This window comes from Eumetopias jubatus, unplaced genomic scaffold, assembly GCF_037043125.1.
Source record: "Eumetopias jubatus isolate StellerSeaLion01/CBP00866 unplaced genomic scaffold, mEumJub1_p1.0 scaffold_12, whole genome shotgun sequence".
In the NCBI taxonomy this organism is placed as follows: domain Eukaryota; kingdom Metazoa; phylum Chordata; class Mammalia; order Carnivora; family Otariidae; genus Eumetopias; species Eumetopias jubatus.
Genome location: NW_028274818.1, coordinates 5,768,493 through 5,795,238, shown reverse-complemented (window position 1 = coordinate 5,795,238; position 26,746 = coordinate 5,768,493). Strand labels below are relative to the sequence as shown.

General features: G+C 58.4%; 11 non-coding genes across 11 annotated transcripts; 7 read left to right on the top strand and 4 right to left on the bottom strand.

Annotated features, from left to right (window-relative positions):
• Positions 1-3,047: 3,047 nt before the first annotated feature.
• TRNAG-GCC (transfer RNA glycine (anticodon GCC)) lies at positions 3,048-3,118 on the bottom strand. The gene has a single exon. It is a non-coding gene; the product is annotated as a tRNA-Gly (tRNA).
• Positions 3,119-4,716: 1,598 nt separating this feature from the next.
• On the bottom strand, positions 4,717-4,799 carry TRNAL-CAG (transfer RNA leucine (anticodon CAG)). Its single transcript has one exon. It is a non-coding gene; the product is annotated as a tRNA-Leu (tRNA).
• A 609-nt stretch (positions 4,800-5,408) lies between these two features.
• Positions 5,409-5,480, top strand: TRNAD-GUC (transfer RNA aspartic acid (anticodon GUC)). Its single transcript has one exon. It is a non-coding gene; the product is annotated as a tRNA-Asp (tRNA).
• Positions 5,481-6,213: 733 nt separating this feature from the next.
• On the top strand, positions 6,214-6,285 carry TRNAG-UCC (transfer RNA glycine (anticodon UCC)). Its single transcript has one exon. It is a non-coding gene; the product is annotated as a tRNA-Gly (tRNA).
• A 269-nt stretch (positions 6,286-6,554) lies between these two features.
• On the top strand, positions 6,555-6,626 carry TRNAE-CUC (transfer RNA glutamic acid (anticodon CUC)). Its single transcript has one exon. It is a non-coding gene; the product is annotated as a tRNA-Glu (tRNA).
• A 4,874-nt stretch (positions 6,627-11,500) lies between these two features.
• Positions 11,501-11,571, bottom strand: TRNAG-GCC (transfer RNA glycine (anticodon GCC)). The gene has a single exon. It is a non-coding gene; the product is annotated as a tRNA-Gly (tRNA).
• Positions 11,572-13,167: 1,596 nt separating this feature from the next.
• TRNAL-CAG (transfer RNA leucine (anticodon CAG)) lies at positions 13,168-13,250 on the bottom strand. Its single transcript has one exon. It is a non-coding gene; the product is annotated as a tRNA-Leu (tRNA).
• Positions 13,251-13,859: 609 nt separating this feature from the next.
• Positions 13,860-13,931, top strand: TRNAD-GUC (transfer RNA aspartic acid (anticodon GUC)). The gene has a single exon. It is a non-coding gene; the product is annotated as a tRNA-Asp (tRNA).
• A 734-nt stretch (positions 13,932-14,665) lies between these two features.
• TRNAG-UCC (transfer RNA glycine (anticodon UCC)) lies at positions 14,666-14,737 on the top strand. The gene has a single exon. It is a non-coding gene; the product is annotated as a tRNA-Gly (tRNA).
• A 269-nt stretch (positions 14,738-15,006) lies between these two features.
• On the top strand, positions 15,007-15,078 carry TRNAE-CUC (transfer RNA glutamic acid (anticodon CUC)). Its single transcript has one exon. It is a non-coding gene; the product is annotated as a tRNA-Glu (tRNA).
• Positions 15,079-17,914: 2,836 nt separating this feature from the next.
• TRNAN-GUU (transfer RNA asparagine (anticodon GUU)) lies at positions 17,915-17,989 on the top strand. The gene has a single exon. It is a non-coding gene; the product is annotated as a tRNA-Asn (tRNA).
• The last annotated feature ends 8,757 nt before the right edge of the window (positions 17,990-26,746 follow it).

Here is a 26,746-nt window from a genome sequence, read left to right as displayed (position 1 = left end):
TCACCACGTGCGATGTGTGTGTGAGCGTGTGTGTGCTGTGTGTGTCAGCATGTGGGGTGTGTGTAGGAGCGTCGGGGGGTTTTGTGAGTGTATGGGATGTGTGTGTGAGCGTGTGGGGTGTGTGTGAGGGTATGGTGTGTGTGTTTCAGCGTGTGGGGTGTGTGTGCTGTGTGTGTGAGCGTATGGGGTGTGCGTCTCAGCGTGTGGGGTGTGAGTGAGCGTATGGGGGTGTGTGTGTGGGGGGGTGACCATATGGGGGTGTGGTCTCGTTCTCAGCATGTGGGGTGTGTGTACGAGCGTGTGGGGTGTGTGTGATTGAGTGCATGGGATGTGTGTGTGTGTGAGCGTGTTTGTCGGTGTATGGTGCGTGCGTGTGTGGTGCGGGTGTGTGAGCGTGTGGTGGTGCGTGTGAGCGTGTGCGGTGTGTGTGACAGAGCGTATGGGGTGGGTGTGAGCGTGTGGGGTGGTGTGTGTGAGCATATGGGGCTGTGTGTGCTGCGTGCGTCAGCATGTGTGGTGTGTGTAGGAGCGTGGGGTGTTTGTGTGAGTGTATGGGATGTGTGTGTGAGCGTGTGGGGGGTGTGTGTGTGAGCGTGTGGGTGCGTGCCGTGGGGGATCCCGCGTGTTGAAGGTGTTTGCGCACGGGGGTGGCCTCCCACGGGAGTTAAGGCACAGAGGAACAGGATCCGAGCAGGAGAGGAGGGCCGGGGGCAGCCCGGGTGTGTGGGAAGGGTGCCGGGCGGGGAGGTGTGGGGCTTGCGGGACCCGGGCCAGAGTGTGGCTGGACACTCGGGCAGGGTGTGTGCAGAGGCTTCGGTGGGGGGGGGGGGGAAGGGCACCTTCCCCGGCGCCACGCCAGGCACGTACGTGTGCACCTGTGCGAGAGGGTGAGCTCTGAGGTAGCGGAAGGGAGAGAGTAGGAGTGAGCCTGAGGAGCCCGTGGGAGGCCAGGACTGCCGGCCGTGAGTGTGAGGGATGGGTGTCGGGCAAGTGGTGGAGAGTGGGTCCCGGTGCAAGAAAGCTGGAGGCCCCCGGGGTGCGACAGGACCCTGGCAGAGGAGGTGCGCCGGGCGGACACTGCTGTGCTGCGCTGCAAGGTGGTGAGGCCAAGGGGTGGGTGTTGGGGGCGTGGGTGGGAAGCAGGCAGGCAGGCAGGCAGGCAGGCAAGGGAGACCCAGAGATAGGGCTGGACCGGGTCTAGGAGCCGTCCCAGTGGGGTGAGGGAACCCACCGTCCCCGAGACTTCAATCCCCTGTCATCGGGACAACCAGTCCTGTCTCAGGGGTTGTCCTCGGCTTCAGATTCAGAGAGGCCAAAGGGACAAATGCCACGCAGGTTCACTGAACAATGAGGACTTGGAAAGGAGGGGGTGTGCCCGCAGGGGATCCGTGTGGGGATATTGGGGCACGAGGGGTCGCTGGGGGCGGAGGTGCAGGCTGTGCTGCTGCTTGTGTTGCTGGTGGTGGACGAATTGGTGTTGCTGCTGCTGCTACTCCTGCTGCTGCTGCTGCTGCTGCTGCTGCTGGGGTGGACTTCTGTGCCGTTGGTTGTGGTGCGCGGGCTGCTGTGGTGATGGTGTGCATGGTCTCGGTGGTGGCGGTGGCGGTGATGGACTCCAGACTGTCGGCGATGGTGCCCGTGCCGCTGTGGTGATGGTGGACTTGGTGGTGGAGCCTGTGGTGGTGGAGGAGGTGGTGGTGGTGATGGTGGTGGTTGTGATCGTGGAGGACTTCGGTGCCGTTGGCAATGATGCCCATGCTGGTGCGCTGGTGGTGGACTTGGTCCTGCCGGTGATGGCGGCGGCGGCGGTGGTGGACTTGGTGGTGGTGTGGGCGGTACTGATGGGGGAGGACTTCGGTGCTGTGGGCGATGGTGCCCGAGCCGGTGTGGTGATGGTGGCCTTTGTGGTGGTGGTGCTGAAGGACTTTAGTGCTCTTGGCAACGGTGCCCGTGGTGGTGTGCGGCGGTGGACTCGGTCCTAGTGGTGCTGGTGTTTGCGGGGCGGCAGCGATGGTGGAGGACTTTAGTGCGGTGGGCGGCGATGCCCCTGCTGGTTCGCTGGTGCTGGACTCCGTTCTGTTGGTGATGGTGTCGGGGCAGTGGCGGTGGCGCGGAAGGACTCTAGTGCTGTTGGCAACGGTGCCCGTGGTGGTGTGCGGTGCTGGACTCGGTCCAAGCGGTGGTGGTGGCGGTACCCACAGCCGAGCCGGTGCTGGTCCAGGTGCCGCTCTGCTGGTGGACTTGGTGCCGCCGCTGCTGTTGCGAGGGGGGGGTGGTGGTGGTGGTGGTGACGGCGGCGGCGGCGGCGGTGGCGGCGGCGACGGCGGCGGAGGCGGGGGAGGGGGGCTGGGGGGGTGGGGAGATAGGTGCTGCCGGTGCTAGCGCTGGCGCGGGCGGTTGTGGACCTGGTGCTGCCGGGGGTCCTAGCGTTGCAGCAGCGGCGGAGTTTGCCGGCTACTGCGGCCAAGCGGGCCTTCAAGAGACTATAGGGCGGGCGTCGGGAGGATGTGGTGCCATGCATTTGGTCTTCCCGGTGCACCCCAGTGAGTTTGTGAGGGTCCCTGCAGGAGAATGGGACGGATCAGGGCTAAGGGTGGCAAGTCGGTTGCCCCTGGTTGTGCAAAGAGAGGAGGATTGTGGGAGTGTGGGTAGAGTGAGGCAGGGAGGGAGGAACCGTGGGCAAAGGCGGGGAGGTGGGGCGCGGCCCCGTGGGCTCTGGAGCGGCGCGGCGCCGGTGTGTGGTGGTGCCGGGAAGCGTTGCTGGAGGAGAGGCGGGTGAGCGAAGCGGGGTGCTCAGGGTCCTGAAGAGGAAAGGGGCAGGGGAGGCGTGTGGGCGGGCCAGGGGCGTCGGGCGCTGGGTGGAGTTTGGTCCCCTGGGCGAGAGAGACGGAGAGGAAGGGAACGGGCGGCAGGGCAGGGCCGGGCTCCGGCTGGGTCCGGAGCAGAGCTGGTTTCGGCCAGGGGCCTTGAGCGTGGGCGAGAGGAAGCCGGGGGCGCGCGCGTGCGCGCGTTGGGGCTGCAGGGCTGGCCAAAAGGGGACGGCGTGCTGCATGGGCCGGGAATCGAACCCGGGCCTCCCGCGTGGCAGGCGAGAATTCTACCACTGAACCACCCATGCACCGATGGCGGCGCTCCCCGGACGGCTTCCCCAGCGGCGCTCCCCAGCGGCGCCCAGACACGGGTCCGGCCCGGTGCTGGGGAGCATGGGCTTGGTTTGAGCAGGAGGCGGACGGGCGGTGTGGAACAGAGGCTCCGGGCACGTCCAGAGCCGTAGGGAGCGGCGCAGACGGGCCGAGCGCCGCACGGACGCACGGAGGCCCACTAGGCTCCTGCGGTGCTTTCTCCCCGGTCGACGGCCGCGGCGACACGTTGCCCTGCCGGGGTCGCCAGGGGAAGCCGGGAGCCGGACCCAGGCTGGCCAGCGCCCGAATCGCACCCAGCGCGGGGGCACCTGTGGCAGGCGAGGCTGAGCGCTGCCGTTGCCTTCAGCGGCTCCTCTCAGCCGGGACCCAAGGTCCCTTCGGCGGAGGGCTTTCTCGCCGGGGCAGAGTGTGCGAGGGTGGGCGGGGCTGGGGACCCGAGCTCCGGTGGTGTGCGCACGTGCGGTGCCGAGGGGTGGGCTGTGTGGGTGTGGGCGTGTGGGTGTCCGCGCGCGGGCGCCTGCGTGTTGTGTGTAGGAGATGGAGGCCCCGTCGCGCCGCCGGCGCGGCCGAGGAGCCGCTCAGGCCGGGAGAGCGAAGCAAGGCGTCTGAGCTGGGGCGCGCAGCGCTCCCTAGGGGGCCAGCTCGAGGGCGGGGGGGGGGGGCGGGGGGCGGCGGTGGTTGTGAGGCAGGAGCGCGATCCTGGCTCGCGGGAGCGCTCTGGCAGAGTGGCCGCTGGCTAGCTGGCCGACAGCGCGGTGAGGGAGCCCGCTGGGCTCCTCGGGTCCCGGCCGGGCAGCGGCTTCCGGCGCGGAGATGCGCTGGGGCGCCCAGGTGGGTGGCCTGGGGATCCAGGGCTTCCTTCGGCCCAGCGCTCACGGGAGCCACCTTCCCGGGCTGGACTCCCGGGCCAGGCGCACTGAAGGGAGGGCCCTGTCGTGGGCCGGCGAGCGGGTGGCCGGGCTGCCTGTGTCCGGGGAGGGAGGCAGGCAGGCAGGCAGGTGTGGCCAGGGTCAGGCGTCGTCAAGGTGGCAAATCCTCGTGGGCACCTCGGGCCACCTGAGGAGGGTGTGGAGAGAAGGGAATGGGGGCCGGCGGAAAGGACGGGCTGTCTGTCGGACGGTGTGCTCTTGGTGGCGGGAGTGCTCGGCTACGAGAGCGAGGCGCTGTTCACCAGGCACCCGTCCGGTGGAGAACCGAATGCGGAGGGCTTTCGGCATTTGCGCAGCCGGCTGCTCTGCAGGGGGCCGAGGGAGTGCAGCGGGAGCGGGAGCGGGAGGGAGGAAGGAAAACACAGCCCCCGGGAAGCAGGTGAGGAGAGGCGTGCTGCGAAGTTCCCCAGGCCTGCGGGGCTGGGGATGGGATCGGGTGGGAAAGGCGTGTGAACTGGTGGGCGGGGGCGTGTGTGCGCCAAGCCCGTGGCCAGGAGCGTCGAGGCGTCAGGGCTCGGCACTGGGCCCCTCCTGCGAGGGTGCAAGGCAGGAGCGGCGGGTCAGGCAGGAGCGGGCTTGCGATGGGGCGTGGTCGCGGCCCGCCGGGGTCCAGGGTCCCGGTTGGACGGGCCAAAAGGTGGGCGTGTCAGGAGTGGGATTCGAACCCACGCCTCCAGGGGAGACTGCGACCTGAACGCAGCGCCTTAGACCGCTCGGCCATCCTGACGGCGGGCCTGGGCGCGTCGCCGCTCGCCTGGCTGGGACCCCGCGCGAACGCTGGTGGCGGCCGGCGGCTGTGTGGGCGCGCAAGGGACGGGACGCGCGCCCCGGCCGACCAGGAGCAGCGCCAGCCGACTGGCCTGGCGCCGGCGCCGGCGCCGCCCAGCCCCCTCGCACGTCCCCGGCCCCGCACCCGGAGACCGGCGTCGGGCCAGCCTGTCTCGCCGCCGTGGGCGCCGCCGCCGCCCCCGCCCCCTCCACTAGGTCGTCGCCGCCCTCCCTCCTCCGCCCCGGCCCATCCCGGGCGCCCGTCCCCCTGCTCGCAGCCTTGCTTGCCCGCTCGGGCCTCTTCTCCCTGCGCGATCCGCGCCCGGCAGGCCCTAGGCGCCGGCGCACTCGGAGTGTTCCGCGCCGTCCGGATCCCGGGCCCGGCCCCGGGCCCGGGCCTGGAGTCCACTGCGAGTCGGGATGGGAGGGCTGCTCGGCGGGCCGACGCGCTTGGTTTGGGATCGGGTCGGGCCGGGTGTGGCACGTGGCGGGCGCCTGTGTAAGGCAGGGCGTCGAGGGCGGGCAGGCGCAGAGGGGTCGGGCGCCCGGCTGGCCGCCGCCGCCGCTGTCCTCGTTAGTATAGTGGTGAGTATCCCCGCCTGTCACGCGGGAGACCGGGGTTCGATTCCCCGACGGGGAGGCAAGACGCCCTTTTTGGTCGCCGGCGTCACCGCCGCTCTGTCCAAACGCTTGCCCCCAGGGCCCTTCCTCTCCTCCCTCCCGCGTCCGGTCAGAGGCGCGGGGCGACGACGCGTGCCCGCCCTGCCCACCGTGGACCGCCCCCACCGCTTTCCCTTCCCCGTAAGGCCGGGCGCGCGCGTGCGGGTTCGCCACGGCCCCGCCAGGGCCTCCTGTCGTGCCCCCGGCGCTTGACGAGTGGCCGGCTGCGGCGGGCTCCTTGGTGACGCCGACGCTGCCCGGTCCCGGATGGGGGTGGGGGGGGCGCGGGGGACCGCTGGGCGGCGGCTGGGTCGGGTCGTCTGTGGGTGCGGGATGTGGCCTCGCCGGACGCCACGCGCAGAAGGGCCCGGGCGAGCGGGTCGCCGGAGGGATGCGTGTCTCGCGGGGCGGGGCTGCCCGGGCGGCAGCCGAGGGCCGGGGGAGTGGCACGGCGGCCGGAGCGCCCCCCAGAGACGGGCCGCGGGCGGCGGGGGGCTCGGGCCTGCGGAGCCGCCACAGCCGCATCGGGCTGGCGGGGCTGGGGCCGGGCCTGGGGCTGGGGCGGCCGCTGCTGGCGCCTGCGGCAGCGCAGGGCCGCGGGCCGGCGGGACGTCGGGGCAGGGCTGCGCCCGGCGGCCCAGGCGGTGGCGAGAAGGCGTGAAGGCGCCGCTGCGAACCCTGGGCCGGCGTCTCGGGGCGGCCCGGGCTGTGCAGCGTTGGTGGTATAGTGGTGAGCATAGCTGCCTTCCAAGCAGTTGACCCGGGTTCGATTCCCGGCCAACGCAGCTGGCCAACCTTTTGCGCGGCTCCAGGGCCCTCGTGTCCAGGCCCGATGAGAGCCCGGAGCCGGGAGCGTTGGCCCGAGGCCAAGCGCGTGTGTGAGGGAAGGAGGCGCGCAGCGTTTTGAGGGTGCTGCCAGCAGGGCAGGTGGATTGGTAGGGCCGGCGGGCGGCCGGCCGTGGCGAGGCTGGGGCCTTGGAGCCAAAGCAGAGGCGAGGGGCTGGTATGGAGGCGCTGCGTCCAGGGGGTGCGGGGCAGGCGCAGGGCCTGACGCTCCCTGGTGGTCTAGTGGTTAGGATTCGGCGCTCTCACCGCCGCGGCCCGGGTTCGATTCCCGGTCAGGGAAGCCTTTCTTCTTCCTCTCGGCCTACCGACCTCCCCAGCGCATCCGCACCCCTTTTAGCCGAAGCCGGCTGGCTTCTCCCTTGCCCCGCGGCTAGCCCCGCGGCCTCGGTGCCCAGACAAGGCCAGCCGGCCCGGCCAGCCCAAGCCTTTTGGCCTCGCCAGCGGCCCGGCCGCCCGACGGCAGCGCATCGGCGCCTCCCCTGGGCGCTCGCATGGCTCCCCCTCTTCCTCCGCCCCAAACCCGAGAGGCCGCGCGTGACACCCTCTGTCCTCACTCGGGGCCACCGACAGACGCCCGCACGTCCGGCCACCGCAGGTGCTTGGACTCTCCGGCTGCACTGCTGACGCCAGGAGGAACCCCGCCACCCCTGACAAGCCACCCCTTGCTCCTTCCCGAGGGTCTAGTTAGTGGTGTCGGTGCGGGGAAAGGGGGAGGGGGCTGGGAGTGCGGGAAGAGGTCGGGGCAGGGTGAGCGATCTACCTCGTTGAGTCGGGTGGGTCACCTGCTGGAGCCCCTGGTCCCTTCCCTCGCCCTCGGGCCAGCCACCGCTCGGACCTGCTTCCCGGCCACCGCGAGCGGAGAGCGGCACGGTTGCGCCCGGGAGGTGGAGTTGGGAAAACGAATCTGGACGCGTCCAGGAAGCAGACCGACGGGCAGTGCAGGAGAGGGAGCACGAAGATTCGGGAGGCCGGTGGGGAAAACCCAACAGCCAAGCAGGGGGCACGGGGTGGAGGGCGCACCGGAGACAGACGGTGGACTCGGAGCCAACAGGTCCTTGAAATCGCATCCCCCATCCCTTGAATCCCACGGCAAAGTGGCAAAGCGTGTTCCCTGGAACGCCTTGCACCGCCTCCAGCCCCCACCCCCACCGCGCAGGCCCACGACCTAGATTTCCCGTTTAAGATTTTCATTTGGCGCCTTAGCCTGCCCCTAGCCAGGATCTACTCCAGCCCTCTCTCCACCCCTGTGCCCGTCGTCTTGTCCGGGTGCTCCTCCAGCTAAATCGCAGACCACAGTCTCCTTCCCACCACCACTTGCACGCCCCTGTCCGCCAAGGAGCTGCTGTGTGTTCAGAGATTGTCTCCTTTAGGAGCCCAAGCGGACAGCCCGTGCACCACCCAAACGGGCCGGAGCAGCACCATGGCTGGGTTGCGACAGGGTCGTACCAGCGGTGGAATGGAGCCGCTGTGGGCAGCCAGGTGCTTCCCAGCACTACGGGAAGATCCCTCAGCGCCTCTGTTTCTGTGTGTGTGTGTGTGTGTGTGTGTGTGTGAGTGAGCGCGTGTATCGGTGTGTGGTGCGTGCGCGTGTGGTGTGTGCGTGTGAGAGTGTGTGTGTGAGCGTGCGCGGTCGGTGGGTGAGCGTGTGGGGTGTGTGTGCTTGAGCGTATGGGGTGTGTGAGCGTGTGGATGTGTGTGTGTGTGAGCGTGTGGGGTGTGTGTGAGTGAGGGAATGGTGTGTGTGTTTGAACGTGTGGGGTGTGTGTGGTGTGTGTGTGAGCGTATGGGGTGTGTGTCTCAGCGTGTGGGGTGTGAGTGAGCGTATGGGGGGTGTGTGTGTGAGCGTGTGTGTGTGTGTGTGTGACCATATGGGGGTGTGTGCTGGGTGTCAGCATGTGGGGTGTGGCTACGAGCGTGTGGGGTGTGTGTGATTGAGTGCATGGGATCTGTGTGTGTGTGTGTGTGGTGTGAGCGTGTGTGTCGGTGTGTGGTGCGTGCGTGTGTGGTGCTTGCATGTGTGGGTGCGGGTGTGTCAGCGTGTGGGGTGTGTGTGAGCGTGTGGGGGTGGTGTGTGTGAGCATATGGGGCTGTGTGTGCTGTGTGTGTCACCACGTGCGATGTGTGTGTGAGCGTGTGTGTGCTGTGTGTGTCAGCATGTGGGGTGTGTGTAGGAGCGTCGGGGGGTTTTGTGAGTGTATGGGATGTGTGTGTGAGCGTGTGGGGTGTGTGTGAGGGTATGGTGTGTGTGTTTCAGCGTGTGGGGTGTGTGTGCTGTGTGTGTGAGCGTATGGGGTGTGCGTCTCAGCGTGTGGGGTGTGAGTGAGCGTATGGGGGTGTGTGTGTGGGGGGGTGACCATATGGGGGTGTGGTCTCGTTCTCAGCATGTGGGGTGTGTGTACGAGCGTGTGGGGTGTGTGTGATTGAGTGCATGGGATGTGTGTGTGTGTGAGCGTGTTTGTCGGTGTATGGTGCGTGCGTGTGTGGTGCGGGTGTGTGAGCGTGTGGTGGTGCGTGTGAGCGTGTGCGGTGTGTGTGACAGAGCGTATGGGGTGGGTGTGAGCGTGTGGGGTGGTGTGTGTGAGCATATGGGGCTGTGTGTGCTGCGTGCGTCAGCATGTGTGGTGTGTGTAGGAGCGTGGGGTGTTTGTGTGAGTGTATGGGATGTGTGTGTGAGCGTGTGGGGGGTGTGTGTGTGAGCGTGTGGGTGCGTGCCGTGGGGGATCCCGCGTGTTGAAGGTGTTTGCGCACGGGGGTGGCCTCCCACGGGAGTTAAGGCACAGAGGAACAGGATCCGAGCAGGAGAGGAGGGCCGGGGGCAGCCCGGGTGTGTGGGAAGGGTGCCGGGCGGGGAGGTGTGGGGCTTGCGGGACCCGGGCCAGAGTGTGGCTGGACACTCGGGCAGGGTGTGTGCAGAGGCTTCGGTGGGGGGGGGGGGGGAAGGGCACCTTCCCCGGCGCCACGCCAGGCACGTACGTGTGCACCTGTGCGAGAGGGTGAGCTCTGAGGTAGCGGAAGGGAGAGAGTAGGAGTGAGCCTGAGGAGCCCGTGGGAGGCCAGGACTGCCGGCCGTGAGTGTGAGGGATGGGTGTCGGGCAAGTGGTGGAGAGTGGGTCCCGGTGCAAGAAAGCTGGAGGCCCCCGGGGTGCGACAGGACCCTGGCAGAGGAGGTGCGCCGGGCGGACACTGCTGTGCTGCGCTGCAAGGTGGTGAGGCCAAGGGGTGGGTGTTGGGGGCGTGGGTGGGAAGCAGGCAGGCAGGCAGGCAGGCAGGCAAGGGAGACCCAGAGATAGGGCTGGACCGGGTCTAGGAGCCGTCCCAGTGGGGTGAGGGAACCCACCGTCCCCGAGACTTCAATCCCCTGTCATCGGGACAACCAGTCCTGTCTCAGGGGTTGTCCTCGGCTTCAGATTCAGAGAGGCCAAAGGGACAAATGCCACGCAGGTTCACTGAACAATGAGGACTTGGAAAGGAGGGGGTGTGCCCGCAGGGGATCCGTGTGGGGATATTGGGGCACGAGGGGTCGCTGGGGGCGGAGGTGCAGGCTGTGCTGCTGCTTGTGTTGCTGGTGGTGGACGAATTGGTGTTGCTGCTGCTGCTACTCCTGCTGCTGCTGCTGCTGCTGCTGCTGCTGGGGTGGACTTCTGTGCCGTTGGTTGTGGTGCGCGGGCTGCTGTGGTGATGGTGTGCATGGTCTCGGTGGTGGCGGTGGCGGTGATGGACTCCAGACTGTCGGCGATGGTGCCCGTGCCGCTGTGGTGATGGTGGACTTGGTGGTGGAGCCTGTGGTGGTGGAGGAGGTGGTGGTGGTGATGGTGGTGGTTGTGATCGTGGAGGACTTCGGTGCCGTTGGCAATGATGCCCATGCTGGTGCGCTGGTGGTGGACTTGGTCCTGCCGGTGATGGCGGCGGCGGCGGTGGTGGACTTGGTGGTGGTGTGGGCGGTACTGATGGGGGAGGACTTCGGTGCTGTGGGCGATGGTGCCCGAGCCGGTGTGGTGATGGTGGCCTTTGTGGTGGTGGTGCTGAAGGACTTTAGTGCTCTTGGCAACGGTGCCCGTGGTGGTGTGCGGCGGTGGACTCGGTCCTAGTGGTGCTGGTGTTTGCGGGGCGGCAGCGATGGTGGAGGACTTTAGTGCGGTGGGCGGCGATGCCCCTGCTGGTTCGCTGGTGCTGGACTCCGTTCTGTTGGTGATGGTGTCGGGGCAGTGGCGGTGGCGCGGAAGGACTCTAGTGCTGTTGGCAACGGTGCCCGTGGTGGTGTGCGGTGCTGGACTCGGTCCAAGCGGTGGTGGTGGCGGTACCCACAGCCGAGCCGGTGCTGGTCCAGGTGCCGCTCTGCTGGTGGACTTGGTGCCGCCGCTGCTGTTGCGAGGGGGGGGGTGGTGGTGGTGGTGGTGACGGCGGCGGCGGCGGCGGTGGCGGCGGCGACGGCGGCGGAGGCGGGGGAGGGGGGCTGGGGGGGTGGGGAGATAGGTGCTGCCGGTGCTAGCGCTGGCGCGGGCGGTTGTGGACCTGGTGCTGCCGGGGGTCCTAGCGTTGCAGCAGCGGCGGAGTTTGCCGGCTACTGCGGCCAAGCGGGCCTTCAAGAGACTATAGGGCGGGCGTCGGGAGGATGTGGTGCCATGCATTTGGTCTTCCCGGTGCACCCCAGTGAGTTTGTGAGGGTCCCTGCAGGAGAATGGGACGGATCAGGGCTAAGGGTGGCAAGTCGGTTGCCCCTGGTTGTGCAAAGAGAGGAGGATTGTGGGAGTGTGGGTAGAGTGAGGCAGGGAGGGAGGAACCGTGGGCAAAGGCGGGGAGGTGGGGCGCGGCCCCGTGGGCTCTGGAGCGGCGCGGCGCCGGTGTGTGGTGGTGCCGGGAAGCGTTGCTGGAGGAGAGGCGGGTGAGCGAAGCGGGGTGCTCAGGGTCCTGAAGAGGAAAGGGGCAGGGGAGGCGTGTGGGCGGGCCAGGGGCGTCGGGCGCTGGGTGGAGTTTGGTCCCCTGGGCGAGAGAGACGGAGAGGAAGGGAACGGGCGGCAGGGCAGGGCCGGGCTCCGGCTGGGTCCGGAGCAGAGCTGGTTTCGGCCAGGGGCCTTGAGCGTGGGCGAGAGGAAGCCGGGGGCGCGCGCGTGCGCGCGTTGGGGCTGCAGGGCTGGCCAAAAGGGGACGGCGTGCTGCATGGGCCGGGAATCGAACCCGGGCCTCCCGCGTGGCAGGCGAGAATTCTACCACTGAACCACCCATGCACCGATGGCGGCGCTCCCCGGACGGCTTCCCCAGCGGCGCTCCCCAGCGGCGCCCAGACACGGGTCCGGCCCGGTGCTGGGGAGCATGGGCTTGGTTTGAGCAGGAGGCGGACGGGCGGTGTGGAACAGAGGCTCCGGGCACGTCCAGAGCCCTAGGGAGCGGCGCAGACGGGCCGAGCGCCGCACGGACGCACGGAGGCCCACTAGGCTCCTGCGGTGCTTTCTCCCCGGTCGACGGCCGCGGCGACACGTTGCCCTGCCGGGGTCGCCAGGGGAAGCCGGGAGCCGGACCCAGGCTGGCCAGCGCCCGAATCGCACCCAGCGCGGGGGCACCTGTGGCAGGCGAGGCTGAGCGCTGCCGTTGCCTTCAGCGGCTCCTCTCAGCCGGGACCCAAGGTCCCTTCGGCGGAGGGCTTTCTCGCCGGGGCAGAGTGTGCGAGGGTGGGCGGGGCTGGGGACCCGAGCTCCGGTGGTGTGCGCACGTGCGGTGCCGAGGGGTGGGCTGTGTGGGTGTGGGCGTGTGGGTGTCCGCGCGCGGGCGCCTGCGTGTTGTGTGTAGGAGATGGAGGCCCCGTCGCGCCGCCGGCGCGGCCGAGGAGCCGCTCAGGCCGGGAGAGCGAAGCAAGGCGTCTGAGCTGGGGCGCGCAGCGCTCCCTAGGGGGCAGCTCGAGGGCGGGGGGGGGGGCGGGGGGCGGCGGTGGTTGTGAGGCAGGAGCGCGATCCTGGCTCGCGGGAGCGCTCTGGCAGAGTGGCCGCTGGCTAGCTGGCCGACAGCGCGGTGAGGGAGCCCGCTGGGCTCCTCGGGTCCCGGCCGGGCAGCGGCTTCCGGCGCGGAGATGCGCTGGGGCGCCCAGGTGGGTGGCCTGGGGATCCAGGGCTTCCTTCGGCCCAGCGCTCACGGGAGCCACCTTCCCGGGCTGGACTCCCGGGCCAGGCGCACTGAAGGGAGGGCCCTGTCGTGGGCCGGCGAGCGGGTGGCCGGGCTGCCTGTGTCCGGGGAGGGAGGCAGGCAGGCAGGCAGGTGTGGCCAGGGTCAGGCGTCGTCAAGGTGGCAAATCCTCGTGGGCACCTCGGGCCACCTGAGGAGGGTGTGGAGAGAAGGGAATGGGGGCCGGCGGAAAGGACGGGCTGTCTGTCGGACGGTGTGCTCTTGGTGGCGGGAGTGCTCGGCTACGAGAGCGAGGCGCTGTTCACCAGGCACCCGTCCGGTGGAGAACCGAATGCGGAGGGCTTTCGGCATTTGCGCAGCCGGCTGCTCTGCAGGGGGCCGAGGGAGTGCAGCGGGAGCGGGAGCGGGAGGGAGGAAGGAAAACACAGCCCCCGGGAAGCAGGTGAGGAGAGGCGTGCTGCGAAGTTCCCCAGGCCTGCGGGGCTGGGGATGGGATCGGGTGGGAAAGGCGTGTGAACTGGTGGGCGGGGGCGTGTGTGCGCCAAGCCCGTGGCCAGGAGCGTCGAGGCGTCAGGGCTCGGCACTGGGCCCCTCCTGCGAGGGTGCAAGGCAGGAGCGGCGGGTCAGGCAGGAGCGGGCTTGCGATGGGGCGTGGTCGCGGCCCGCCGGGGTCCAGGGTCCCGGTTGGACGGGCCAAAAGGTGGGCGTGTCAGGAGTGGGATTCGAACCCACGCCTCCAGGGGAGACTGCGACCTGAACGCAGCGCCTTAGACCGCTCGGCCATCCTGACGGCGGGCCTGGGCGCGTCGCCGCTCGCCTGGCTGGGACCCCGCGCGAACGCTGGTGGCGGCCGGCGGCTGTGTGGGCGCGCAAGGGACGGGACGCGCGCCCCGGCCGACCAGGAGCAGCGCCAGCCGACTGGCCTGGCGCCGGCGCCGGCGCCGCCCAGCCCGCTCGCACATCCCCGGCCCCGCACCCGGAGACCGGCGTCGGGCCAGCCTGTCTCGCCGCCGTGGGCGCCCCCGCCGCCCCCGCCCCCTCCACTAGGTCGTCGCCGCCCTCCCTCCTCCGCCCCGGCCCATCCCGGGCGCCCGTCCCCCTGCTCGCAGCCTTGCTTGCCCGCTCGGGCCTCTTCTCCCTGCGCGATCCGCGCCCGGCAGGCCCTAGGCGCCGGCGCACTCGGAGTGTTCCGCGCCGTCCGGATCCCGGGCCCGGCCCCGGGCCCGGGCCTGGAGTCCACTGCGAGTCGGGATGGGAGGGCTGCTCGGCGGGCCGACGCGCTTGGTTTGGGAGCGGGTCGGGCCGGGTGTGGCACGTGGCGGGCGCCTGTGTAAGGCAGGGCGTCGAGGGCGGGCAGGCGCAGAGGGGTCGGGCGCCCGGCTGGCCGCCGCCGCCGCTGTCCTCGTTAGTATAGTGGTGAGTATCCCCGCCTGTCACGCGGGAGACCGGGGTTCGATTCCCCGACGGGGAGGCAAGACGCCCTTTTTGGTCGCCGGCGTCACCGCCGCTCTGTCCAAACGCTTGCCCCCAGGGCCCTTCCTCTCCTCCCTCCCGCGTCCGGCCAGAGGCGCGGGGCGACGACGCGTGCCCGCCCTGCCCACCGTGGACCGCCCCCACCGCTTTCCCTTCCCCGTAAGGCCGGGCGCGCGCGTGCGGGTTCGCCACGGCCCCGCCAGGGCCTCCTGTCGTGCCCCCGGCGCTTGACGAGTGGCCGGCTGCGGCGGGCTCCTTGGTGACGCCGACGCTGCCCGGTCCCGGATGGGGGTGGGGGGGGGCGCGGGGGACCGCTGGGCGGCGGCTGGGTCGGGTCGTCTGTGGGTGCGGGATGTGGCCTCGCCGGACGGCAAGCGCAGAAGGGCCCGGGCGAGCGGGTCGCCGGAGGGATGCGTGTCTCGCGGGGCGGGGCTGCCCGGGCGGCAGCCGAGGGCCGGGGGAGTGGCACGGCGGCCGGAGCGCCCCCCAGAGACGGGCCGCGGGCGGCGGGGGGCTCGGGCCTGCGGAGCCGCCACAGCCGCATCGGGCTGGCGGGGCTGGGGCCGGGCCTGGGGCTGGGGCGGCCGCTGCTGGCGCCTGCGGCAGCGCAGGGCCGCGGGCCGGCGGGACGTCGGGGCAGGGCTGCGCCCGGCGGCCCAGGCGGTGGCGAGAAGGCGTGAAGGCGCCGCTGCGAACCCTGGGCCGGCGTCTCGGGGCGGCCCGGGCTGTGCAGCGTTGGTGGTATAGTGGTGAGCATAGCTGCCTTCCAAGCAGTTGACCCGGGTTCGATTCCCGGCCAACGCAGCTGGCCAACCTTTTGCGCGGCTCCAGGGCCCTCGTGTCCAGGCCCGATGAGAGCCCGGAGCCGGGAGCGTTGGCCCGAGGCCAAGCGCGTGTGTGAGGGAAGGAGGCGCGCAGCGTTTTGAGGGTGCTGCCAGCAGGGCAGGTGGATTGGTAGGGCCGGCGGGCGGCCGGCCGTGGCGAGGCTGGGGCCTTGGAGCCAAAGCAGAGGCGAGGGGCTGGTATGGAGGCGCTGCGTCCAGGGGGTGCGGGGCAGGCGCAGGGCCTGACGCTCCCTGGTGGTCTAGTGGTTAGGATTCGGCGCTCTCACCGCCGCGGCCCGGGTTCGATTCCCGGTCAGGGAAGCCTTTCTTCTTCCTCTCGGCCTACCGACCTCCCCAGCGCATCCGCACCCCTTTTAGCCGAAGCCGGCTGGCTTCTCCCTTGCCCCGCGGCTAGCCCCGCGGCCTCGGTGCCCAGACAAGGCCAGCCGGCCCGGCCAGCCCAAGCCTCGCCCCGTCGCCTCGGCCAGCCCAAGCCTTTTGGCCTCGCCAGCGGCCCGGCCGCCCGACGGCAGCGCACCGGCGCCTCCCCTGGGCGCTCGCATGGCTCCCCCTCTTCCTCCGCCCCAAACCCGAGAGGCCGCGCGTGACACCCTCTGTCCTCACTCGGGGCCACCGACAGACGCCCGCACGTCCGGCCACCGCAGGTGCTTGGACTCTCCGGCTGCACTGCTGACGCCAGGAGGAACCCCGCCACCCCTGACAAGCCACCCCTTGCTCCTTCCCGAGGGTCTAGTTAGTGGTGTCGGTGCGGGGAAAGGGGGGAGGGCTGGGAGTGCGGGAAGATGTCGGGGCAGGGTGAGCGATCTACCTCGTTGAGTCGGGTGGGTCACCTGCTGGAGCCCCTGGTCCCTTCCCTCGCCCTCGGGCCAGCCACCGCTCGGACCTGCTTCCCGGCCACCGCGAGCGGAGAGCGGCACGGTTGCGCCCGGGAGGTGGAGTTGGGAAAACGAATCTGGACGCGTCCAGGAAGCAGACCGACGGGCAGTGCAGGAGAGAGAGCACGAAGATTCGGGAGGCCGGTGGGGAAAACCCAACAGCCAAGCAGGGGGCACGGGGTGGAGGGCGCACCGGAGACAGACGGTGGACTCGGAGCCAACAGGTCCTTGAAATCGCATCCCCCATCCCTTGAATCCCACGGCAAAGTGGCAAAGCGTGTTCCCTGGAACGCCTTGCACCGCCTCCAGCCCCCACCCCCACCGCGCAGGCCCACGACCTAGATTTCCCGTTTAAGATTTTCCATTTGGCGCCTTAGCCTGCCCCTTGCCAGGATCTACTCCAGCTGTCTCTCCGCGCCTGTGCCGGGTCTCTTGTGTGGATGCTTTTCTGGTAAAGCGCACACTCCTCTCTTTTTTTGATATCTGCCCCCCGGTGAGGTGTTTATTATACTACAAGTATGCAATAAATCTTCCTTAAACTCAGTTCCTTGACTTTTTTTGTTTCTTTCCTGTCTTTGAAGACCTCCCTTTTGGAAGACTCCTCCTTTTGGGGGCCTCCTGTTTTTTCAATATTTTCACACCACTTGATATTTTTGTGGCCATCCTGGTAGGAATGCAAATAATTCCTGGTAGTTTCAGTGATCATGAGAAATGACTTCCCAACTCTCTAATTTGTTACAAGGCATTTAGCCTTCAATCATTTGGGAATGTCATCTTTAATTTCACTACCCTTGTATACTAGGAAACTAATGGGCTTCTTTATTATAAGATGGTAAGAAATATAAGGGGGTAAAAAAATAATAATAAAAGCCCATTGGCGTTGTTGACATAGTCATCTGCCATGGTCCCTATAAGTCTAGCTTACTTGGCCTGTGAATTTTTTTTAAAGATTTATTTATTTAATTATTTGAAAGAGAGAGAGAGCACATGAGAGGGGGAGGGTCAGAGGGAGAAGCAGACTCCCCACTCAGCAGGGAGCCCGATGTGGGACTCGATCCCAGGACTCCAGGGTCATGACCTGAGCCGAAGGCAGTCGCTTAACCAACTGAGCCACCCAAGTGCCCTTGGCCTGTGAATTTTTATAAAAATGTTTTGGGTCAACCCAAGATGTATCCGAGAAGTATCATATTCCAGTCATATCTGCTTTATTGTCTAGCATGGAAATAACATGCTAGCACTTTCTATTTTATGAAGATGACTTTGATCACATTTTAGAAGCAGCCTGAGCTAAATTGTTTACATCTAGAAGACTAACCGTATTAAGAGTACCACTCTTAGTGTTTTTCTGAGCCTAAGCACGTGTAATGGACAATCTGGGTTTCTCTAGCCAGGAATTTCTGATTGGCAGTATATCTACTGGGAAGCCTCAGAGGGTTTGGTAAAAATGCTCAGGCTGTACAAAACCCTGAAAATTTATGTTCGTAGAATTTCATGGAGCCGGTAAAATTACATTCATTACTAAAACTTATTTTCCTGATTTAAAGTAACTTGTAGACCAATTTCACATTTCATTGTAAAAAATTATAGTTGTATTCATTATAAATTAGTAATTCTCTATGGAGAGCCAGGGCCCCTTGGCAATATTTTTGCATCACTATGTGAGTGAAAGGAGGAGTACTGGCGCGTGTTCAGCCTACTCTGTACCTCAAGTCTCCAGATGCCGTTTTGCCTCCCCAGGGTATATTTAGTACTGCTTGAGAATCACATTCAGGTTGAACTTTGGAGATTACTACTATTTTTTAAATTATGTTTTTAAATAAGCACTCAAGATCTGGGTTTAAAATTCATAAAGAGGTGATGTAAGTGGTTTTCATAGAAATTTAGTGAAAGAAGTACATCAGGCTGATTTTCCAAGTAGGGATGTTAGTTCAAATCAGCAGCAAGCCATTTCCCCCTCACTCAGCCACCCTTGCTCCATTCCCTACTCCCTCAAGCCATTCTCACATTCCTCCGGTGGTGAATTTGTTCTTACTTTTGTGCAGGTCTCAACTTTGGGAGAAAGAAGCAGTCACTTCTTGCTGGTGCTAAGAAATTAGGATGAAAGGAAGCAAGGATCCTAGTGTTGCACAACAGGGATGGCTTTATGTTATGGCTTTTAGAACCTCACAACTGAGACCAGGGTGAAGAAATGAACTCTACAGAATGCTAGTATTTGAGTATGATCTATAAATATGGCCTGCGCAAGCAAGGGTAGAGGGGTAGTCTCTGTGGTGCAATTGGTTAGCGCGTTTGGCTGTTAACCGTAAAGGTTGGTGGTTCAATCCCGCCCAGGGACGCCTGGAGTTGTAACCTTCCTTTTTTTCTCGGTCCTTCCTCTTAAACATCAAAGTTCTACTTCTAATCCAAAATACTACGAATTACCTGCCTAGTAAGAGACGTTTCCCAGGTCCGGTATCCTAGGAGATCAGGAGCTATCTATGGCCAAACTGGAGATACCCGTGCTTTTTTCCCCCCAAAAGCGAAACCTTTCAGAGCTGCTTTTCTGCAGAATTCCACAGCCAGTCGCCCTTTGCAAATGAGCGCTGCTAATACAGAAATCAGTTAAGGCTCTTTCCCATTTAGTTAATTCTTGCAGCAGATGCTAAGCACCTGGAGAAACTCAATGATCTCTGGCCAAGTTTAAAAGGGATTAAAGTTTAAAGCATTTCATGCATTAATGTGCTCTAATTTCTCCTGCTACTCACTTATACTTGGACACTGCTTTTATACATAGGACTGCAGTGAAAGTCCTAAAAATACTCTTTCAAGGGCTTTGCCTGTGGCTCCAACTCTTGTCCTTTCATATTACACTCTTTTTTTTGTGACCTTGTCAACTTTCAAATTTGTGTTTCCAGTGCTTCTCTGAATCCTAAACCTATCCATGCATCCACCTGCGTGCTTCACATGATCCCTTGCCCTCCAGGTCATCCTCTCCCGAACTGAATCCAACTTCTCCCCAGTACCTAAGCAGGAGTCTTCTCCAGTGTTCCCTCTCTCAGTGAATGGCGGTACCATCACCTTTAGGGCAACAAGCCAGACAGCAAGGCGACTTCCTTGAAGTCTCTTTCCCTCACCCAGCAAATCCATCAGTCATCAAGTTCTTCCCATTTTAACTTCCCTGCCTTTCCCTTCCTGTTAGCCTGCTGCCAGTTTCCCTGGGGAGTGGACCCAGGTCAGCTTGAAAAGTCCTGGTATAGTATGAGGTACATGTTGCCAGAACTCCCGTCTCGGTTCCCATGCCAGGAACTCCAGTGAGCTGGACTTTTCATCCTCTCAGATGTCTTTCTTAGCTCAGGAGTCAGGACAGGAGGACCACAGAGAGGAAACTCTCTCTTCCTGAAGGCTTTTAGAAAAACAAAATCCTGGCTTTTCCCTAGTCTCTGAATATGTACCTGTTATTCATTTACTCATTTATGCACACAAGCATTCATTCATCAAACATAAATTGACAACTGTTATGTGCCAGGCACTCTGCAGGGAACTACAGATACAATGATGAACAAGAAAACAGATACAGTTTATCATACTTATTCAGTTCATAAACTACTTCCTGTAATGCCTGACAACATGAACAGGGTGATCCAATTGTGCTCTCTGGGGGAATTTCCAGGACAAATGGTGCACCATGGTCCCTAATTCTTTTGTGTGCCATTTACAAACCTATGGAGGCTACAAGGCTATGCCGTGCACTTGCCCCATATTGGCTGAAGAAAATTGGCTTTTGAAATCATCCAAATCTGTTGTGTTACCAGGTTTTCAGGTTCAGGATAACAGAGCGGGGTCTTTGGCTGCACAGAGTTGAGGTCCCCGAAGTGCTGGACCTGGGGGCTGGCAGTTAACCCAGAGTATACCCTGATGTTTGGCCACAAATTATTCAGTAGGAACTGCTAGCCCATGGACTCTACCTGATCTTTGTAGTGTAATGAGTTAGACTTTCTGCTGTTAGGTTAAAGCTTGGTGGTTCACAGTGCACCCAGAGATTGCTATCCTTTGAGCCACAAACATTCTTCCTTTGCCCCCAGAACTCCAAGTTGTCCATCTCTTCATAAGCTACTTACCTCATTTCTGAATTGTTCCTGGTATATGAGGCTCCTTGGGCAGTTTCTTTTTTTAATCTTAAGCAGGGTCCACACCCAGCATGGAGCCCAACGACTCAGACCTCAAGTTCACATCCCTGAGATTATGACCTGAGCCGATATCAAGTCGACGCTCAGCCAACTGAGCTTGGGCAGTTTTTTCTTGGTCAAAAGACTTTTGTGTTCTCTTCGGCAGCACATATACTAAAACTGGTCAAAAGCTTTTGAGTAAAAGAATAAGTTATCTGTCCCCCACATCTCTAATATAGAGTGTTGGGAAAGGCGTGGGTCAACTGCTATTGACACTCCCATTCGAAAAGGGTAAATTGAAGGCACACGGCAGTTCCTGGCCCACAGCAATTATGACATCCAGTCAGGTACATGTTGCCAGTTCCCTGATGAAGCCCCATTATTACTCACTGGGAATGATTCTCTGTGGCTCTCACTTCTACCTCCTGAATTGGCCTTACTTTTTCATAAGAATAGTCAGTGTTTGCAGCTGATCATTTTCTCAGCCTGCTTCCTGACCATAGGAGTTTGGAGGTCCAAAGGCTTCTTTCAATTTTGTACTGTCTCTGTCCCTTTCAGTCCAAGCTGATATACTTCCTTTAAAAGCTTGAAGAGTTTCTTATAAATATATCAATATATACTCCAATTAGGCAAAAGCCACACTCACAGATCTGTTAGAGATCAGCCCTTTTCTACATTGGGACCCTGGTAAGGTTGCTGTGGGTCAATGTCCTTAAGATCCTTAAAAGGCTCCTTAACAGGAAAGGTCTCTGAGACATGCCCTTAAGATTGATAGACTGCCTCCTTTCTGAGCCCAGAAGTCCATTGACAGATGAATGGGTAGAGATTATCTATCTATCTATCTATCTATCTATCTATCTATCTATCTATCAATCATCTATCCATCTTTAATCACACACACACACACACACACACACACACACACACACACGCAATGGAATATTACTCAGCCATCAAAAATGAAATTTTACCATTTGCAATGACATGCATAGAGCTAGAGGGTATTATGCTAAGCAAAATAAGTCAGAGAAAGACAAACACCATATGATTTCACTCATATGTGGAATTTAGGAAACAAAACAGATGAACATAGGAGAAGGGAGGGAAAACTAAAATAAGACAAAAACAGAGAGGGAGACAAACCATAAGAGACTCTTAACTTTAGGAAACAAACTGAGGGTTGCTGGAGGAAAGGTGGGTGGGGTATGGGGTAACTGGGTGATGGGCATTAAGGAGAACACGTGATGTAATGAGCACTGGGTGTTATATGCAACTGATGAATCACTAAATTCTACTTCTGAAATTAATAATACCCTATACAGTAATTGATTTTAAAGAAAATGAAATTAAATAAAATAAAAGGAATGCCTCCTTTCTGTCTGAAAGAGTTTATGAGGCACTAATTCAGTCTTCTTGAGGTCTTAACAAAGAGTTCTACAGATACAGCTTTAGCTTCATCTTTCCCCTGAAACCATGTTTTCCTGACAGTGCCTGGGTTTTATCTCTTTGGCCCACCCTTTCTTTCTGAAGCATTTTCTGGTTGGAAGCTGTCCCAAGCCTTTAAATTTCCTCCAAATTCCGGTTGAAAACTGAGTAATTAGTACTTTAGCTCATCTCTCTTTTCTAGTGTTTTGTTATACGCAGTGCAGGGGAGGAAAAATTCTTTTTCCTTATGCCCTCTTGGTTCTCTGGCTGGGGCCCTGTAAGCTCAAGACTGGCAAAGGACAGGTTACCAAGAGAAAAACAGTTAATCAATGCATGCAGCTTACACCACACAGGAGAAACCTCATGATGAGTAACTCAAAGGGGTGGTTAGAACTTGGGCTTATATAGCATCTTAACAAAAGAAAAATAAATGTGTACAGAAATGAGAAGACAAAGGAAAGGGGTTTTCCTTTTCAAGGGCAGCAAACTGGGGGATGGTAAATATATGAGCAAATTAATAGAGTAAGGTTTGCTTGTGCAGGTTCCTCTTGGAACTGACTTTATATCTTCTTCTTCTTCTTCTTTTCTTAAGATTTTCTTAAGTTTATTTAAGAAATCTCTACCCTCAACACAGGGCTCGAACTCACAACCCCAAGACTGAGCCATGTGGTCTACCAACTGAGCCAGCCAGGTGCCCCACTTTATGTCTTCTTCATAGCTATAAAACCTCCCCAGGAGAGGGGACTTATGGGAGTCCTCAACTTCCAGAAGTTTCTGCTTTTAGTCAGATAAGGGAACTCTGGGAAACCTATCCTTCTGCATCTGTTGATGCTCATTTGTCTCCAGCTTAAAATAATCCTTAAAAAAATAATCTTTATGCCAAAGTGGCATATTTTGGGGTGGCATATTCTGGTCCCCTACAGCATCTAAAAGAATCCAAAGAGCTCCTCAGCACTCTCTACAGAAAATTACTTAGCTAATCCCTGGATTCACTAGGTACATTTTCTATTCTTCACATTACTACAGGAAACAGTGCGGAGGTACTTTCCGATACTACAAAACAAGGGTGACTCTTTGTCTGGTTTCCAATGATATACTCCTCATTTCACCTCAAGTCATCGCTGTCAGCCTTCTTGAGGGCCGTCAGGATCCTGACCGCCAGCCAGTGCTCCAAACAGCGCCATATGTTTCAGCTATGGTTATGGCAGCATTCCATTTCCAGGTGCCAAATTCCATTCCGATTACCTAGGGCTGTATATAAAAACCACACTAAATGCAGTGGCAGAAAACAGTGTCAATGGTGTTATGCTCATGGACTCTACAAGTCAGGGTTCAGGTGCAATTCCCACCAGCCATTCAAGAAACAGAACTTCCATGTTACACAAAATCTCTCAGAGACTAGAAAAAAAAAAGGGACTACTTCCCGTCTCATTCTAGGCAGTTAATAGAACCTGGTCAAAAGCCACTCAAGCACAGAGAGAAAGAGAAAAATACAGCTATAGTAGTTACCTTTGGGGGAAATGAGGGGAATCATTTTATTTCAAAGGCCCTGGTATTATTATATTCCACATTAGGGTCTACCAAACATTTGGGTTCTTTTTTAAATACTCTTTTGTACTGTGCATTTGTGTTACCTATAGGTTTAGATTTATACTAGATTCCATTTCATTTAATTTGGTGGATCAAGACAGTTGATGGGGATAAGTACAGTGATTTCCTCACTTTTCATTGCTGACTGCCAATATGTATATTTTAAATACAATAAAACAGAAAACAAAAACTAAAAAAATTAAAATGTATGATTATGACTATAGTGAATTGAAATGTATTCCCCAAAAAGATATGTTCAATTCCAAACAGCCAGTACCTACGAATGGGACCTTATTCGGAAATAGGATCTTTACAGATGCAATTAAGTTAAAATGAGGTCATATTTTATTAGAGTGAACTCTAATCCAATGGCTACTGTCTTTATAAGAAAAGAAGAGGATATACAGAGACACAGAGAAGAAAGCCCTGTGAATACAGAGGCAGAGATTGGAATGTTACAGCTATGAACCAAGGAATGCCAAGGGTTGCAGGGAAGTCAGGAAGAGGCAAAGAAGGATTCTCCCCTATGGGTTTCAAGGAGAGTATGACCCTGCAGCACCTTGGTTGTGGACTTCTGGCCTCTAGAACTGTGAGCAGATACATTTCTGTTGTATTAAGCCTGTAGTACTTGGTTATGGCAACCCCAGCAAACTCATACAATTACCATCATATTAAAGCTCATCTGAAGTGTGACGGGGGAAGAGAGGAGCTCCGGGGGAAGTGGCAGTGTGTTAATTTCTTCATACTTCAGGTTGGGAAGTGTCAGAGAAAAACCAGACCTGAACAGTGGTCAAAGCAGCAAGAGCAGATTGTATTCAGGAACTACTGCAACCGGGGAAAAGAGAACCTCAGGATAGAACTGGGCTCGATTCCAACAAGTAGGGACTTAGAGCCAAAGAGTAGAGTGGGCGTTAGTAGATGCAAAATTAGTAAAAGAAAATATCAGCTAAGGGGGGATTCTGGCTAAACTGACCTAAATGAATTCTTGCTCAAGGTTGGCCAGTGTGATCAGATATCAAGAGTGGGGGATTTTCTCTAAATGGGCCTCGCAGGATTATTGCTAAAAACTGGGCAATGCAGACTTGACAAGGACAAAGACTGAAGCCAAGGTCAAAGCCGAGTTAAGAAGAGGACTTAGAGGAATCTGACTACAGTTCAGTCAAGGAAAGAGTCTTTGTCAGAAGTGAACCCACACTGTCAAAAAAAAAATGAGTTAAAGATCTATATGGTATCATAATTTTCATATATAAACACTGGATGAGATAAAAGATGCTAAACCTTTAAACTTACGGAAAGAAAATACAACAAAGAAAACAGACCACATAGTAAAATATTTTTAAATAATATAATTATATAATAGTTATCTTACACTGAAATGAGCAAACAAGTATCCGTAACACCAATAAATATAAGATGGGATTATATCACCTACTAAGGGAAACAAATCAAGGGAATCTAGTCCCAAGATCAAAACCAGTGGCAGCAGATCTTTCTTATTGTGTGGACCTCAATTCTTGGGGAATATGAATTTGGGTATGAATGAGGTCGGGAACCCTCCTTCCTCTTAAAGAAGATAAAGTGGAGGCATTTTCTACTTTAATATGTGATCTTAGTTCAATGGGCTATAAGTTGCTTCCCTAGATTCTGATTCAAGGGCCAATCATATGTAGCATCATAAACAGTTTAGAATTCATTTATCCAGAAAGTCAAAGCCAATATCTAGTCTTGACTGTTCCTCTGGTTTCCTTACAAGACTCTTTCTTTGGCATGAGTTTGGCTCTATTTCTGGCCTCCTACCTCCCCTTTGGCTATTCCCTTTATCTGAGTCTGGTTGTTAATTCTCATAAATCTATGACCCACAAATAACTTCTCAATTAATTCTTTTTCTGCTTAATTTGCTAAGTTTATTTATGCCATTTATATCCAAGACCACTAAAATTTAGACATTGGTAACAGAAATATATGGGTATCTGAAATGGCGAAAGGGCTTTGTTGGGGTAGAAGGCAGGCAAGATATTGTGAATATTCTGGAAAGAGAATCTAACAACCCAATGTCAGCTGTATAGCAGTTAATGGTCATCTGTTGTCATCTGGGAATCTGCATTGCTAATGACTTTGGGACTTCATCACAGATGTGAGAAATTTAGACTTAGAAAGTCTCCTTAAAAGAGAATGGTGTAATCAGTCCCCTACATTTTCAATTTATGGCACAGGTTAAAATGAAGAGACTTCAGTGACCTCCAAAAGGGATATAAGAAATTGTTTCACCTTGTTTCCTTTTTAACAGTTTATTATTTAACATACAACAACCTGCCCATATTTAAAATATACAATACGACATTTTGACATATGTATGCACTGATGAAGCCATCATTATAATCAAAATAATAAATATATCCATCACCCCCAGAAATTTCCTTATAGCCCTCGATAACGCCTCCCTTCTGCCCCTCACTAAGTCATGCCCCCACTGACCTGTGCATCTCAAGCAAATACTGGTCTGCTTATGGTCACTGTAGATTAGTTGGCATTTTCTAGAGTTTTACATAAACGGAGTCATATAGGAAGTCCTCTTTTTTGTTTGGTATCATGAGTCTTTTTAATTTTAGTCATTCTAGTACATGTGTAGTGTTATGTTCATACCTGCTAGGATTGCTATCATTTTAAAAACAACAACAACAATAGAAAATAAAAAGTGTTGGCAGGAAGGAGAAATTAGAACCACCAAACATTGCTGGTGAGAATGCAAATTACCCAGCGATTTCACTACTAGGAAAGCATCCAAAATAATTAAAACCAGATACTCAAAATGAGTCCTTGCACATGAATGTTCATAGCTGCACTATTCACAGCAGCCAAAAGATGGAAACAACCCAAATGTCCATCAATCAATGAATGCATGAACAACATGTGTGTATACATGCAGTGAAATATCCACGCTACAGCTTGAATGAACTCCAACAATAAGCTAAGCGAAAGAAGCCAGAGACAAATCACATATTGTGTGATTCCATGCATATGAAATATCCAGAAGAGGTAAGTCCATAGGAACAGAAAGCAAGCTGATGGCTTCCAGGAGCTGGGAGGAGCATGTATTGAGGAATAATTGCTCATTGGGGATGGATGTGGGGCTTTATTTTGGGATGATGAACGTGTTTTGGAACTAGATAGTGAAGGTAGTCACACAACCTTAAGAATGTACTAAATGCCACTGAATTGTTCACCTTAAAATAACTAAACTTATGTTATATGCATTACATTAAAAAAAAAAAAAACAACCCAGCATGGTCCCTGAAGTCTGATGGTCAGCAGGTTTGATCCATAGATCAGTATATTGGTGGTTCAAGTCCCCCAGGGGAGGTGTGTTGCTAACCTACTCTTCCCCAGCCCTGCTGCTTCTCTGCCAGAAGGGACTTTTTCTTTCTTAATTCATCCCTGTTATGTGACCAGATGAAAGCATCTTTGTACCATACCCAGAGGGGCAGAAGCTCTGAAAAAGCAATGATCCTAAACTGAAGCCTAACCAAGGCAGTTTTCTCTTCTGTGTGCTTAGTATAAGGTGTCCCCTTCTGGGATGGTTAATTTTATGTGTCAATTTGACTGGGCCATGGGATGCCCAGATATTTGGTCAAACATTATTTGGGGTGTTTCTGCGAGGATGTTTTTGGATGGGATTAACATTCAAATCAGTAGACTGAATAGAGCATATTGCGCTCCCTAATGTCGGGGAGCCTCATCCAATCGGATGGAGGCCTGAATAGAATAAAAATACTGCATGCCTGGGTGGCTCAGTCGTTAAGTGTCTACCTTCGGCTCAGGTCATGATCCCAGGGTCCTGGGATCGAGCTGCATTGGGCTCCCTGCTCTGTGGAAAGCTGTTTCTCCCTCTCCCACTCCCCCTGCTTGTGTTCCCTCTCTCGTTGTGTCTCTTTC